Genomic DNA, 12,654 nt, shown 5'->3' with positions numbered 1-12,654 from the left:
CGCAATGTGGCACGTCTGCAGTCCAATACCCGATCGACCGTCTCATCCACCTTTATTACTGCCCTGACACACATTTAAACACATATATGCTTTCGTTCACGTTTGCTCGCCTGATGCTTGGTCCCCAAAAATTACAACACAAAGAAATCGTAAATGCCGTGAGAATAACCAAGACTCAGCAACCAAAAGTATGGTCGGCTACCGGGAATCGAATCCGGGCCTCGTGGCTGAAAGCCATTTCTCCTAACAGCTTTCCATTCTTTCTGACCGCCAGACAATCAGACTTGCAAGGCAAGCACCATAGTCACTGCCGTCTCTAGTAGTATCTGTGGAACCTGTTCCCGCGTAATTTACTTGTTTTCCCGCATGTACGAAATTGGTAGTTTTGGAATATTTAAAATGCATTGTCAGATGTGGGGTTCGAACCCACGCTCCCCTTCGGGAACCAGAGCTTAAATCTGGCGCCTTAGACCGCTCGGCCAATCTGACGTGTGAGCGTACGCTCTCTACTACCGTCGTTTCTAGGTACATCACCAGAGCCTGACTGCGAAATTAGCGTGTTTTTTCTTGTGTGGAGGAAATACGTTGGTTTTAGAGTATTTAAAACGAATTGTCAGATGTCAGGTTGCACCCCACCCTCACTTTCGGGAACCACTGCTTAAATATGGTGCCTTAAACCACTGTTTTCCATCGCCATCTGTCTTGAGCAGAACTGTAGTTATCAATATTCACATTGACGCAGAGAAAACAAAAAACGACAGAAAAGGCCGTTCCCTAGCAACGGCTACGCTGTGCATTTCGCCCTCAGGGGAAGCTAATGATATGCTCCAGTCGAGCATCAAACTAACCAACTTAATATTGTGATACCTAGGCGCTTTCTCCTTCTGGATTGGCACACATATGCTGAATCGTCTCTGGATCATCAGTAAGTGCGTCACATTAGATATTTGTTTTATCGCCCTGCTGTAAATTAAAGGGCAGTTTTTCAACGGCTGTCAGTTCTGCTTCTAGCTACGCTACATCGCCCTAGCAGCACCTACGCACTGCCTTCAGATGTGCTCACCTCCGCCCTGGCGTTGAGCGCCTACAGCGCCATCGCCTTCGGCCTCTGGTGGCAGGAGGGTAGCCGACACATCGCGGCGTGAATGAAACGCAGCGCAACGCGGTGGTGGTGTAACGGTCAGCATGGTTGCTTCCCAAGCAGTTGATCCGGGTTCGATTCCCGGCCACCGCACAAAAGGTACTTTTTTCTTCTACGGGTATTCCACGTAACGAAACGCGATCTTCGAAACTGTGAAGTGTCGCGGTAAAAATAGTTTTCCCTCGCCCCTCGTCTCAGTCCGTGCTGCCAGGGCGCTAGTCTGCGGGTTTCGTTTCTCAGCATCGTGTGTCTCCATGTGTCGACTTGTCTCGACTTTGCTCGGCTGACGCGAAAGCTGACGCTTGGAAATGGGCATATATGTAGAGGGCAGGCGCGAGAAACGACTGGGAGAGACCAAAAAACGACAAACACACGACAGAACCTTTCATTTTATTGTGGCCACAGGTTCGCCCCTTAGTGTACCGAGAGGCAAGAGTGGCGTCAGCGTGCGGGACCGCATCATTATCGCTAAGCAACAACGAAACCGAAGGAAAAATGCAAAATGAAAGGAGCCAACAGCACGTCGAATTCCCAGCCGAGCACGCACCCAAGTACTAACCACGGCCAACGATTCTTAACGCCGGTGAACAGACGACAACCGCTGCACTACGCGCGGTATGGCCGTTGGCGACAGTATCGCGCAACGTGTAGACATCTTACTTCTTGTGAAGATCGCTTGTTATTTACCTGGCAGTGTCACGCTGGAGGAAGCATTGTCTTTTAGGGGAGAAAAGTGAAATGGCACTTGGTGCGGTCAAATACGCGGCCTTTGTGTTCACAGCACGACGCTCTAACTTACTCAGCTATCGAGCTACGCAATGTGGCACGTCTGCAGTCCAATACCCGATCGACCGTCTCATCCACCTTTATTACTGCCCTGACACACATTTAAACACATATATGCTTTCGTTCACGTTTGCTCGCCTGATGCTTGGTCCCCAAAAATTACAACACAAAGAAATCGTAAATGCCGTGAGAATAACCAAGACTCAGCAACCAAAAGTATGGTCGGCTACCGGGAATCGAATCCGGGCCTCGTGGCTGAAAGCCATTTCTCCTAACAGCTTTCCATTCTTTCTGACCGCCAGACAATCAGACTTGCAAGGCAAGCACCATAGTCACTGCCGTCTCTAGTAGTATCTGTGGAACCTGTTCCCGCGTAATTTACTTGTTTTCCCGCATGTACGAAATTGGTAGTTTTGGAATATTTAAAATGCATTGTCAGATGTGGGGTTCGAACCCACGCTCCCCTTCGGGAACCAGAGCTTAAATCTGGCGCCTTAGACCGCTCGGCCAATCTGACGTGTGAGCGTACGCTCTCTACTACCGTCGTTTCTAGGTACATCACCAGAGCCTGACTGCGAAATTAGCGTGTTTTTTCTTGTGTGGAGGAAATACGTTGGTTTTAGAGTATTTAAAACGAATTGTCAGATGTCAGGTTGCACCCCACCCTCACTTTCGGGAACCACTGCTTAAATATGGTGCCTTAAACCACTGTTTTCCATCGCCATCTGTCTTGAGCAGAACTGTAGTTATCAATATTCACATTGACGCAGAGAAAACAAAAAACGACAGAAAAGGCCGTTCCCTAGCAACGGCTACGCTGTGCATTTCGCCCTCAGGGGAAGCTAATGATATGCTCCAGTCGAGCATCAAACTAACCAACTTAATATTGTGATACCTAGGCGCTTTCTCCTTCTGGATTGGCACACATATGCTGAATCGTCTCTGGATCATCAGTAAGTGCGTCACATTAGATATTTGTTTTATCGCCCTGCTGTAAATTAAAGGGCAGTTTTTCAACGGCTGTCAGTTCTGCTTCTAGCTACGCTACATCGCCCTAGCAGCACCTACGCACTGCCTTCAGATGTGCTCACCTCCGCCCTGGCGTTGAGCGCCTACAGCGCCATCGCCTTCGGCCTCTGGTGGCAGGAGGGTAGCCGACACATCGCGGCGTGAATGAAACGCAGCGCAACGCGGTGGTGGTGTAACGGTCAGCATGGTTGCTTCCCAAGCAGTTGATCCGGGTTCGATTCCCGGCCACCGCACAAAAGGTACTTTTTTCTTCTACGGGTATTCCACGTAACGAAACGCGATCTTCGAAACTGTGAAGTGTCGCGGTAAAAATAGTTTTCCCTCGCCCCTCGTCTCAGTCCGTGCTGCCAGGGCGCTAGTCTGCGGGTTTCGTTTCTCAGCATCGTGTGTCTCCATGTGTCGACTTGTCTCGACTTTGCTCGGCTGACGCGAAAGCTGACGCTTGGATATGGGCATATATGTAGAGGGCAGGCGCGAGAAACGACTGGGAGAGACCAAAAAACGACAAACACACGACAGAACCTTTCATTTTATTGTGGCCACAGGTTCGCCCCTTAGTGTACCGAGAGGCAAGAGTGGCGTCAGCGTGCGGGACCGCATCATTATCGCTAAGCAACAACGAAACCGAAGGAAAAATGCAAAATGAAAGGAGCCAACAGCACGTCGAATTCCCAGCCGAGCACGCACCCAAGTACTAACCACGGCCAACGATTCTTAACGCCGGTGAACAGACGACAACCGCTGCACTACGCGCGGTATGGCCGTTGGCGACAGTATCGCGCAACGTGTAGACATCTTACTTCTTGTGAAGATCGCTTGTTATTTACCTGGCAGTGTCACGCTGGAGGAAGCATTGTCTTTTAGGGGAGAAAAGTGAAATGGCACTTGGTGCGGTCAAATACGCGGCCTTTGTGTTCACAGCACGACGCTCTAACTTACTCAGCTATCGAGCTACGCAATGTGGCACGTCTGCAGTCCAATACCCGATCGACCGTCTCATCCACCTTTATTACTGCCCTGACACACATTTAAACACATATATGCTTTCGTTCACGTTTGCTCGCCTGATGCTTGGTCCCCAAAAATTACAACACAAAGAAATCGTAAATGCCGTGAGAATAACCAAGACTCAGCAACCAAAAGTATGGTCGGCTACCGGGAATCGAATCCGGGCCTCGTGGCTGAAAGCCATTTCTCCTAACAGCTTTCCATTCTTTCTGACCGCCAGACAATCAGACTTGCAAGGCAAGCACCATAGTCACTGCCGTCTCTAGTAGTATCTGTGGAACCTGTTCCCGCGTAATTTACTTGTTTTCCCGCATGTACGAAATTGGTAGTTTTGGAATATTTAAAATGCATTGTCAGATGTGGGGTTCGAACCCACGCTCCCCTTCGGGAACCAGAGCTTAAATCTGGCGCCTTAGACCGCTCGGCCAATCTGACGTGTGAGCGTACGCTCTCTACTACCGTCGTTTCTAGGTACATCACCAGAGCCTGACTGCGAAATTAGCGTGTTTTTTCTTGTGTGGAGGAAATACGTTGGTTTTAGAGTATTTAAAACGAATTGTCAGATGTCAGGTTGCACCCCACCCTCACTTTCGGGAACCACTGCTTAAATATGGTGCCTTAAACCACTGTTTTCCATCGCCATCTGTCTTGAGCAGAACTGTAGTTATCAATATTCACATTGACGCAGAGAAAACAAAAAACGACAGAAAAGGCCGTTCCCTAGCAACGGCTACGCTGTGCATTTCGCCCTCAGGGGAAGCTAATGATATGCTCCAGTCGAGCATCAAACTAACCAACTTAATATTGTGATACCTAGGCGCTTTCTCCTTCTGGATTGGCACACATATGCTGAATCGTCTCTGGATCATCAGTAAGTGCGTCACATTAGATATTTGTTTTATCGCCCTGCTGTAAATTAAAGGGCAGTTTTTCAACGGCTGTCAGTTCTGCTTCTAGCTACGCTACATCGCCCTAGCAGCACCTACGCACTGCCTTCAGATGTGCTCACCTCCGCCCTGGCGTTGAGCGCCTACAGCGCCATCGCCTTCGGCCTCTGGTGGCAGGAGGGTAGCCGACACATCGCGGCGTGAATGAAACGCAGCGCAACGCGGTGGTGGTGTAACGGTCAGCATGGTTGCTTCCCAAGCAGTTGATCCGGGTTCGATTCCCGGCCACCGCACAAAAGGTACTTTTTTCTTCTACGGGTATTCCACGTAACGAAACGCGATCTTCGAAACTGTGAAGTGTCGCGGTAAAAATAGTTTTCCCTCGCCCCTCGTCTCAGTCCGTGCTGCCAGGGCGCTAGTCTGCGGGTTTCGTTTCTCAGCATCGTGTGTCTCCATGTGTCGACTTGTCTCGACTTTGCTCGGCTGACGCGAAAGCTGACGCTTGGATATGGGCATATATGTAGAGGGCAGGCGCGAGAAACGACTGGGAGAGACCAAAAAACGACAAACACACGACAGAACCTTTCATTTTATTGTGGCCACAGGTTCGCCCCTTAGTGTACCGAGAGGCAAGAGTGGCGTCAGCGTGCGGGACCGCATCATTATCGCTAAGCAACAACGAAACCGAAGGAAAAATGCAAAATGAAAGGAGCCAACAGCACGTCGAATTCCCAGCCGAGCACGCACCCAAGTACTAACCACGGCCAACGATTCTTAACGCCGGTGAACAGACGACAACCGCTGCACTACGCGCGGTATGGCCGTTGGCGACAGTATCGCGCAACGTGTAGACATCTTACTTCTTGTGAAGATCGCTTGTTATTTACCTGGCAGTGTCACGCTGGAGGAAGCATTGTCTTTTAGGGGAGAAAAGTGAAATGGCACTTGGTGCGGTCAAATACGCGGCCTTTGTGTTCACAGCACGACGCTCTAACTTACTCAGCTATCGAGCTACGCAATGTGGCACGTCTGCAGTCCAATACCCGATCGACCGTCTCATCCACCTTTATTACTGCCCTGACACACATTTAAACACATATATGCTTTCGTTCACGTTTGCTCGCCTGATGCTTGGTCCCCAAAAATTACAACACAAAGAAATCGTAAATGCCGTGAGAATAACCAAGACTCAGCAACCAAAAGTATGGTCGGCTACCGGGAATCGAATCCGGGCCTCGTGGCTGAAAGCCATTTCTCCTAACAGCTTTCCATTCTTTCTGACCGCCAGACAATCAGACTTGCAAGGCAAGCACCATAGTCACTGCCGTCTCTAGTAGTATCTGTGGAACCTGTTCCCGCGTAATTTACTTGTTTTCCCGCATGTACGAAATTGGTAGTTTTGGAATATTTAAAATGCATTGTCAGATGTGGGGTTCGAACCCACGCTCCCCTTCGGGAACCAGAGCTTAAATCTGGCGCCTTAGACCGCTCGGCCAATCTGACGTGTGAGCGTACGCTCTCTACTACCGTCGTTTCTAGGTACATCACCAGAGCCTGACTGCGAAATTAGCGTGTTTTTTCTTGTGTGGAGGAAATACGTTGGTTTTAGAGTATTTAAAACGAATTGTCAGATGTCAGGTTGCACCCCACCCTCACTTTCGGGAACCACTGCTTAAATATGGTGCCTTAAACCACTGTTTTCCATCGCCATCTGTCTTGAGCAGAACTGTAGTTATCAATATTCACATTGACGCAGAGAAAACAAAAAACGACAGAAAAGGCCGTTCCCTAGCAACGGCTACGCTGTGCATTTCGCCCTCAGGGGAAGCTAATGATATGCTCCAGTCGAGCATCAAACTAACCAACTTAATATTGTGATACCTAGGCGCTTTCTCCTTCTGGATTGGCACACATATGCTGAATCGTCTCTGGATCATCAGTAAGTGCGTCACATTAGATATTTGTTTTATCGCCCTGCTGTAAATTAAAGGGCAGTTTTTCAACGGCTGTCAGTTCTGCTTCTAGCTACGCTACATCGCCCTAGCAGCACCTACGCACTGCCTTCAGATGTGCTCACCTCCGCCCTGGCGTTGAGCGCCTACAGCGCCATCGCCTTCGGCCTCTGGTGGCAGGAGGGTAGCCGACACATCGCGGCGTGAATGAAACGCAGCGCAACGCGGTGGTGGTGTAACGGTCAGCATGGTTGCTTCCCAAGCAGTTGATCCGGGTTCGATTCCCGGCCACCGCACAAAAGGTACTTTTTTCTTCTACGGGTATTCCACGTAACGAAACGCGATCTTCGAAACTGTGAAGTGTCGCGGTAAAAATAGTTTTCCCTCGCCCCTCGTCTCAGTCCGTGCTGCCAGGGCGCTAGTCTGCGGGTTTCGTTTCTCAGCATCGTGTGTCTCCATGTGTCGACTTGTCTCGACTTTGCTCGGCTGACGCGAAAGCTGACGCTTGGAAATGGGCATATATGTAGAGGGCAGGCGCGAGAAACGACTGGGAGAGACCAAAAAACGACAAACACACGACAGAACCTTTCATTTTATTGTGGCCACAGGTTCGCCCCTTAGTGTACCGAGAGGCAAGAGTGGCGTCAGCGTGCGGGACCGCATCATTATCGCTAAGCAACAACGAAACCGAAGGAAAAATGCAAAATGAAAGGAGCCAACAGCACGTCGAATTCCCAGCCGAGCACGCACCCAAGTACTAACCACGGCCAACGATTCTTAACGCCGGTGAACAGACGACAACCGCTGCACTACGCGCGGTATGGCCGTTGGCGACAGTATCGCGCAACGTGTAGACATCTTACTTCTTGTGAAGATCGCTTGTTATTTACCTGGCAGTGTCACGCTGGAGGAAGCATTGTCTTTTAGGGGAGAAAAGTGAAATGGCACTTGGTGCGGTCAAATACGCGGCCTTTGTGTTCACAGCACGACGCTCTAACTTACTCAGCTATCGAGCTACGCAATGTGGCACGTCTGCAGTCCAATACCCGATCGACCGTCTCATCCACCTTTATTACTGCCCTGACACACATTTAAACACATATATGCTTTCGTTCACGTTTGCTCGCCTGATGCTTGGTCCCCAAAAATTACAACACAAAGAAATCGTAAATGCCGTGAGAATAACCAAGACTCAGCAACCAAAAGTATGGTCGGCTACCGGGAATCGAATCCGGGCCTCGTGGCTGAAAGCCATTTCTCCTAACAGCTTTCCATTCTTTCTGACCGCCAGACAATCAGACTTGCAAGGCAAGCACCATAGTCACTGCCGTCTCTAGTAGTATCTGTGGAACCTGTTCCCGCGTAATTTACTTGTTTTCCCGCATGTACGAAATTGGTAGTTTTGGAATATTTAAAATGCATTGTCAGATGTGGGGTTCGAACCCACGCTCCCCTTCGGGAACCAGAGCTTAAATCTGGCGCCTTAGACCGCTCGGCCAATCTGACGTGTGAGCGTACGCTCTCTACTACCGTCGTTTCTAGGTACATCACCAGAGCCTGACTGCGAAATTAGCGTGTTTTTTCTTGTGTGGAGGAAATACGTTGGTTTTAGAGTATTTAAAACGAATTGTCAGATGTCAGGTTGCACCCCACCCTCACTTTCGGGAACCACTGCTTAAATATGGTGCCTTAAACCACTGTTTTCCATCGCCATCTGTCTTGAGCAGAACTGTAGTTATCAATATTCACATTGACGCAGAGAAAACAAAAAACGACAGAAAAGGCCGTTCCCTAGCAACGGCTACGCTGTGCATTTCGCCCTCAGGGGAAGCTAATGATATGCTCCAGTCGAGCATCAAACTAACCAACTTAATATTGTGATACCTAGGCGCTTTCTCCTTCTGGATTGGCACACATATGCTGAATCGTCTCTGGATCATCAGTAAGTGCGTCACATTAGATATTTGTTTTATCGCCCTGCTGTAAATTAAAGGGCAGTTTTTCAACGGCTGTCAGTTCTGCTTCTAGCTACGCTACATCGCCCTAGCAGCACCTACGCACTGCCTTCAGATGTGCTCACCTCCGCCCTGGCGTTGAGCGCCTACAGCGCCATCGCCTTCGGCCTCTGGTGGCAGGAGGGTAGCCGACACATCGCGGCGTGAATGAAACGCAGCGCAACGCGGTGGTGGTGTAACGGTCAGCATGGTTGCTTCCCAAGCAGTTGATCCGGGTTCGATTCCCGGCCACCGCACAAAAGGTACTTTTTTCTTCTACGGGTATTCCACGTAACGAAACGCGATCTTCGAAACTGTGAAGTGTCGCGGTAAAAATAGTTTTCCCTCGCCCCTCGTCTCAGTCCGTGCTGCCAGGGCGCTAGTCTGAGGGTTTCGTTTCTCAGCATCGTGTGTCTCCATGTGTCGACTTGTCTCGACTTTGCTCGGCTGACGCGAAAGCTGACGCTTGGATATGGGCATATATGTAGAGGGCAGGCGCGAGAAACGACTGGGAGAGACCAAAAAACGACAAACACACGACAGAACCTTTCATTTTATTGTGGCCACAGGTTCGCCCCTTAGTGTACCGAGAGGCAAGAGTGGCGTCAGCGTGCGGGACCGCATCATTATCGCTAAGCAACAACGAAACCGAAGGAAAAATGCAAAATGAAAGGAGCCAACAGCACGTCGAATTCCCAGCCGAGCACGCACCCAAGTACTAACCACGGCCAACGATTCTTAACGCCGGTGAACAGACGACAACCGCTGCACTACGCGCGGTATGGCCGTTGGCGACAGTATCGCGCAACGTGTAGACATCTTACTTCTTGTGAAGATCGCTTGTTATTTACCTGGCAGTGTCACGCTGGAGGAAGCATTGTCTTTTAGGGGAGAAAAGTGAAATGGCACTTGGTGCGGTCAAATACGCGGCCTTTGTGTTCACAGCACGACGCTCTAACTTACTCAGCTATCGAGCTACGCAATGTGGCACGTCTGCAGTCCAATACCCGATCGACCGTCTCATCCACCTTTATTACTGCCCTGACACACATTTAAACACATATATGCTTTCGTTCACGTTTGCTCGCCTGATGCTTGGTCCCCAAAAATTACAACACAAAGAAATCGTAAATGCCGTGAGAATAACCAAGACTCAGCAACCAAAAGTATGGTCGGCTACCGGGAATCGAATCCGGGCCTCGTGGCTGAAAGCCATTTCTCCTAACAGCTTTCCATTCTTTCTGACCGCCAGACAATCAGACTTGCAAGGCAAGCACCATAGTCACTGCCGTCTCTAGTAGTATCTGTGGAACCTGTTCCCGCGTAATTTACTTGTTTTCCCGCATGTACGAAATTGGTAGTTTTGGAATATTTAAAATGCATTGTCAGATGTGGGGTTCGAACCCACGCTCCCCTTCGGGAACCAGAGCTTAAATCTGGCGCCTTAGACCGCTCGGCCAATCTGACGTGTGAGCGTACGCTCTCTACTACCGTCGTTTCTAGGTACATCACCAGAGCCTGACTGCGAAATTAGCGTGTTTTTTCTTGTGTGGAGGAAATACGTTGGTTTTAGAGTATTTAAAACGAATTGTCAGATGTCAGGTTGCACCCCACCCTCACTTTCGGGAACCACTGCTTAAATATGGTGCCTTAAACCACTGTTTTCCATCGCCATCTGTCTTGAGCAGAACTGTAGTTATCAATATTCACATTGACGCAGAGAAAACAAAAAACGACAGAAAAGGCCGTTCCCTAGCAACGGCTACGCTGTGCATTTCGCCCTCAGGGGAAGCTAATGATATGCTCCAGTCGAGCATCAAACTAACCAACTTAATATTGTGATACCTAGGCGCTTTCTCCTTCTGGATTGGCACACATATGCTGAATCGTCTCTGGATCATCAGTAAGTGCGTCACATTAGATATTTGTTTTATCGCCCTGCTGTAAATTAAAGGGCAGTTTTTCAACGGCTGTCAGTTCTGCTTCTAGCTACGCTACATCGCCCTAGCAGCACCTACGCACTGCCTTCAGATGTGCTCACCTCCGCCCTGGCGTTGAGCGCCTACAGCGCCATCGCCTTCGGCCTCTGGTGGCAGGAGGGTAGCCGACACATCGCGGCGTGAATGAAACGCAGCGCAACGCGGTGGTGGTGTAACGGTCAGCATGGTTGCTTCCCAAGCAGTTGATCCGGGTTCGATTCCCGGCCACCGCACAAAAGGTACTTTTTTCTTCTACGGGTATTCCACGTAACGAAACGCGATCTTCGAAACTGTGAAGTGTCGCGGTAAGAATAGTTTTCCCTCGCCCCTCGTCTCAGTCCGTGCTGCCAGGGCGCTAGTCTGCGGGTTTCGTTTCTCAGCATCGTGTGTCTCCATGTGTCGACTTGCCTCGACTTTGCTCGGCTGACGCGAAAGCTGACGCTTGGAAATGGGCATATATGTAGAGGGCAGGCGCGAGAAACGACTGGGAGAGACCAAAAAACGACAAACACACGACAGAACCTTTCATTTTATTGTGGCCACAGGTTCGCCCCTTAGTGTACCGAGAGGCAAGAGTGGCGTCAGCGTGCGGGACCGCATCATTATCGCTAAGCAACAACGAAACCGAAGGAAAAATGCAAAATGAAAGGAGCCAACAGCACGTCGAATTCCCAGCCGAGCACGCACCCAAGTACTAACCACGGCCAACGATTCTTAACGCCGGTGAACAGACGACAACCGCTGCACTACGCGCGGTATGGCCGTTGGCGACAGTATCGCGCAACGTGTAGACATCTTACTTCTTGTGAAGATCGCTTGTTATTTACCTGGCAGTGTCACGCTGGAGGAAGCATTGTCTTTTAGGGGAGAAAAGTGAAATGGCACTTGGTGCGGTCAAATACGCGGCCTTTGTGTTCACAGCACGACGCTCTAACTTACTCAGCTATCGAGCTACGCAATGTGGCACGTCTGCAGTCCAATACCCGATCGACCGTCTCATCCACCTTTATTACTGCCCTGACACACATTTAAACACATATATGCTTTCGTTCACGTTTGCTCGCCTGATGCTTGGTCCCCAAAAATTACAACACAAAGAAATCGTAAATGCCGTGAGAATAACCAAGACTCAGCAACCAAAAGTATGGTCGGCTACCGGGAATCGAATCCGGGCCTCGTGGCTGAAAGCCATTTCTCCTAACAGCTTTCCATTCTTTCTGACCGCCAGACAATCAGACTTGCAAGGCAAGCACCATAGTCACTGCCGTCTCTAGTAGTATCTGTAGAACCTGTTCCCGCGTAATTTACTTGTTTTCCCGCATGTACGAAATTGGTAGTTTTGGAATATTTAAAATGCATTGTCAGATGTGGGGTTCGAACCCACGCTCCCCTTCGGGAACCAGAGCTTAAATCTGGCGCCTTAGACCGCTCGGCCAATCTGACGTGTGAGCGTACGCTCTCTACTACCGTCGTTTCTAGGTACATCACCAGAGCCTGACTGCGAAATTAGCGTGTTTTTTCTTGTGTGGAGGAAATACGTTGGTTTTAGAGTATTTAAAACGAATTGTCAGATGTCAGGTTGCACCCCACCCTCACTTTCGGGAACCACTGCTTAGATATGGTGCCTTAAACCATTGTTTTCCATCGCCATCTGTCTTGAGCAGAACTGTAGTTATCAATATTCACATTGACGCAGAGAAAACAAAAAACGACAGAAAAGGCCGTTCCCTAGCAACGGCTACGCTGTGCATTTCGCCCTCAGGGGAAGCTAATGATATGCTCCAGTCGAGCATCAAACTAACCAACTTAATATTGTGATACCTAGGCGCTTTCTCCTTCTGGATTGGCACACATATGCTGAATCGTCTCTGGATCATC

The 12,654-nt window shown here is 49.6% G+C and overlaps 13 non-coding genes across 13 annotated transcripts; 6 read left to right on the top strand and 7 right to left on the bottom strand.

Moving 5' to 3' along the window:
* Positions 1-405: 405 nt before the first annotated feature.
* On the bottom strand, positions 406-489 carry Trnal-uaa (transfer RNA leucine (anticodon UAA)). The gene has a single exon. It is a non-coding gene; the product is annotated as a tRNA-Leu (tRNA).
* Positions 490-1,162: 673 nt separating this feature from the next.
* On the top strand, positions 1,163-1,234 carry Trnag-ccc (transfer RNA glycine (anticodon CCC)). The gene has a single exon. It is a non-coding gene; the product is annotated as a tRNA-Gly (tRNA).
* A 1,126-nt stretch (positions 1,235-2,360) lies between these two features.
* Trnal-uaa (transfer RNA leucine (anticodon UAA)) lies at positions 2,361-2,444 on the bottom strand. The gene has a single exon. It is a non-coding gene; the product is annotated as a tRNA-Leu (tRNA).
* A 673-nt stretch (positions 2,445-3,117) lies between these two features.
* Positions 3,118-3,189, top strand: Trnag-ccc (transfer RNA glycine (anticodon CCC)). Its single transcript has one exon. It is a non-coding gene; the product is annotated as a tRNA-Gly (tRNA).
* A 1,126-nt stretch (positions 3,190-4,315) lies between these two features.
* On the bottom strand, positions 4,316-4,399 carry Trnal-uaa (transfer RNA leucine (anticodon UAA)). The gene has a single exon. It is a non-coding gene; the product is annotated as a tRNA-Leu (tRNA).
* Positions 4,400-5,072: 673 nt separating this feature from the next.
* Positions 5,073-5,144, top strand: Trnag-ccc (transfer RNA glycine (anticodon CCC)). Its single transcript has one exon. It is a non-coding gene; the product is annotated as a tRNA-Gly (tRNA).
* A 1,126-nt stretch (positions 5,145-6,270) lies between these two features.
* Positions 6,271-6,354, bottom strand: Trnal-uaa (transfer RNA leucine (anticodon UAA)). The gene has a single exon. It is a non-coding gene; the product is annotated as a tRNA-Leu (tRNA).
* Positions 6,355-7,027: 673 nt separating this feature from the next.
* Positions 7,028-7,099, top strand: Trnag-ccc (transfer RNA glycine (anticodon CCC)). Its single transcript has one exon. It is a non-coding gene; the product is annotated as a tRNA-Gly (tRNA).
* A 1,126-nt stretch (positions 7,100-8,225) lies between these two features.
* Positions 8,226-8,309, bottom strand: Trnal-uaa (transfer RNA leucine (anticodon UAA)). Its single transcript has one exon. It is a non-coding gene; the product is annotated as a tRNA-Leu (tRNA).
* A 673-nt stretch (positions 8,310-8,982) lies between these two features.
* Positions 8,983-9,054, top strand: Trnag-ccc (transfer RNA glycine (anticodon CCC)). The gene has a single exon. It is a non-coding gene; the product is annotated as a tRNA-Gly (tRNA).
* Positions 9,055-10,180: 1,126 nt separating this feature from the next.
* Positions 10,181-10,264, bottom strand: Trnal-uaa (transfer RNA leucine (anticodon UAA)). Its single transcript has one exon. It is a non-coding gene; the product is annotated as a tRNA-Leu (tRNA).
* Positions 10,265-10,937: 673 nt separating this feature from the next.
* Trnag-ccc (transfer RNA glycine (anticodon CCC)) lies at positions 10,938-11,009 on the top strand. Its single transcript has one exon. It is a non-coding gene; the product is annotated as a tRNA-Gly (tRNA).
* Positions 11,010-12,135: 1,126 nt separating this feature from the next.
* Positions 12,136-12,219, bottom strand: Trnal-uaa (transfer RNA leucine (anticodon UAA)). Its single transcript has one exon. It is a non-coding gene; the product is annotated as a tRNA-Leu (tRNA).
* Between the last annotated feature and the right edge of the window lie 435 nt (positions 12,220-12,654).

Source organism: Schistocerca cancellata, unplaced genomic scaffold, assembly GCF_023864275.1.
Source record: "Schistocerca cancellata isolate TAMUIC-IGC-003103 unplaced genomic scaffold, iqSchCanc2.1 HiC_scaffold_643, whole genome shotgun sequence".
NCBI classification, from domain to species: Eukaryota; Metazoa; Arthropoda; class Insecta; order Orthoptera; family Acrididae; genus Schistocerca; species Schistocerca cancellata.
Note: the sequence above shows the minus strand (reverse complement) of the source record. Positions and strands in the feature narration are given on the sequence as shown.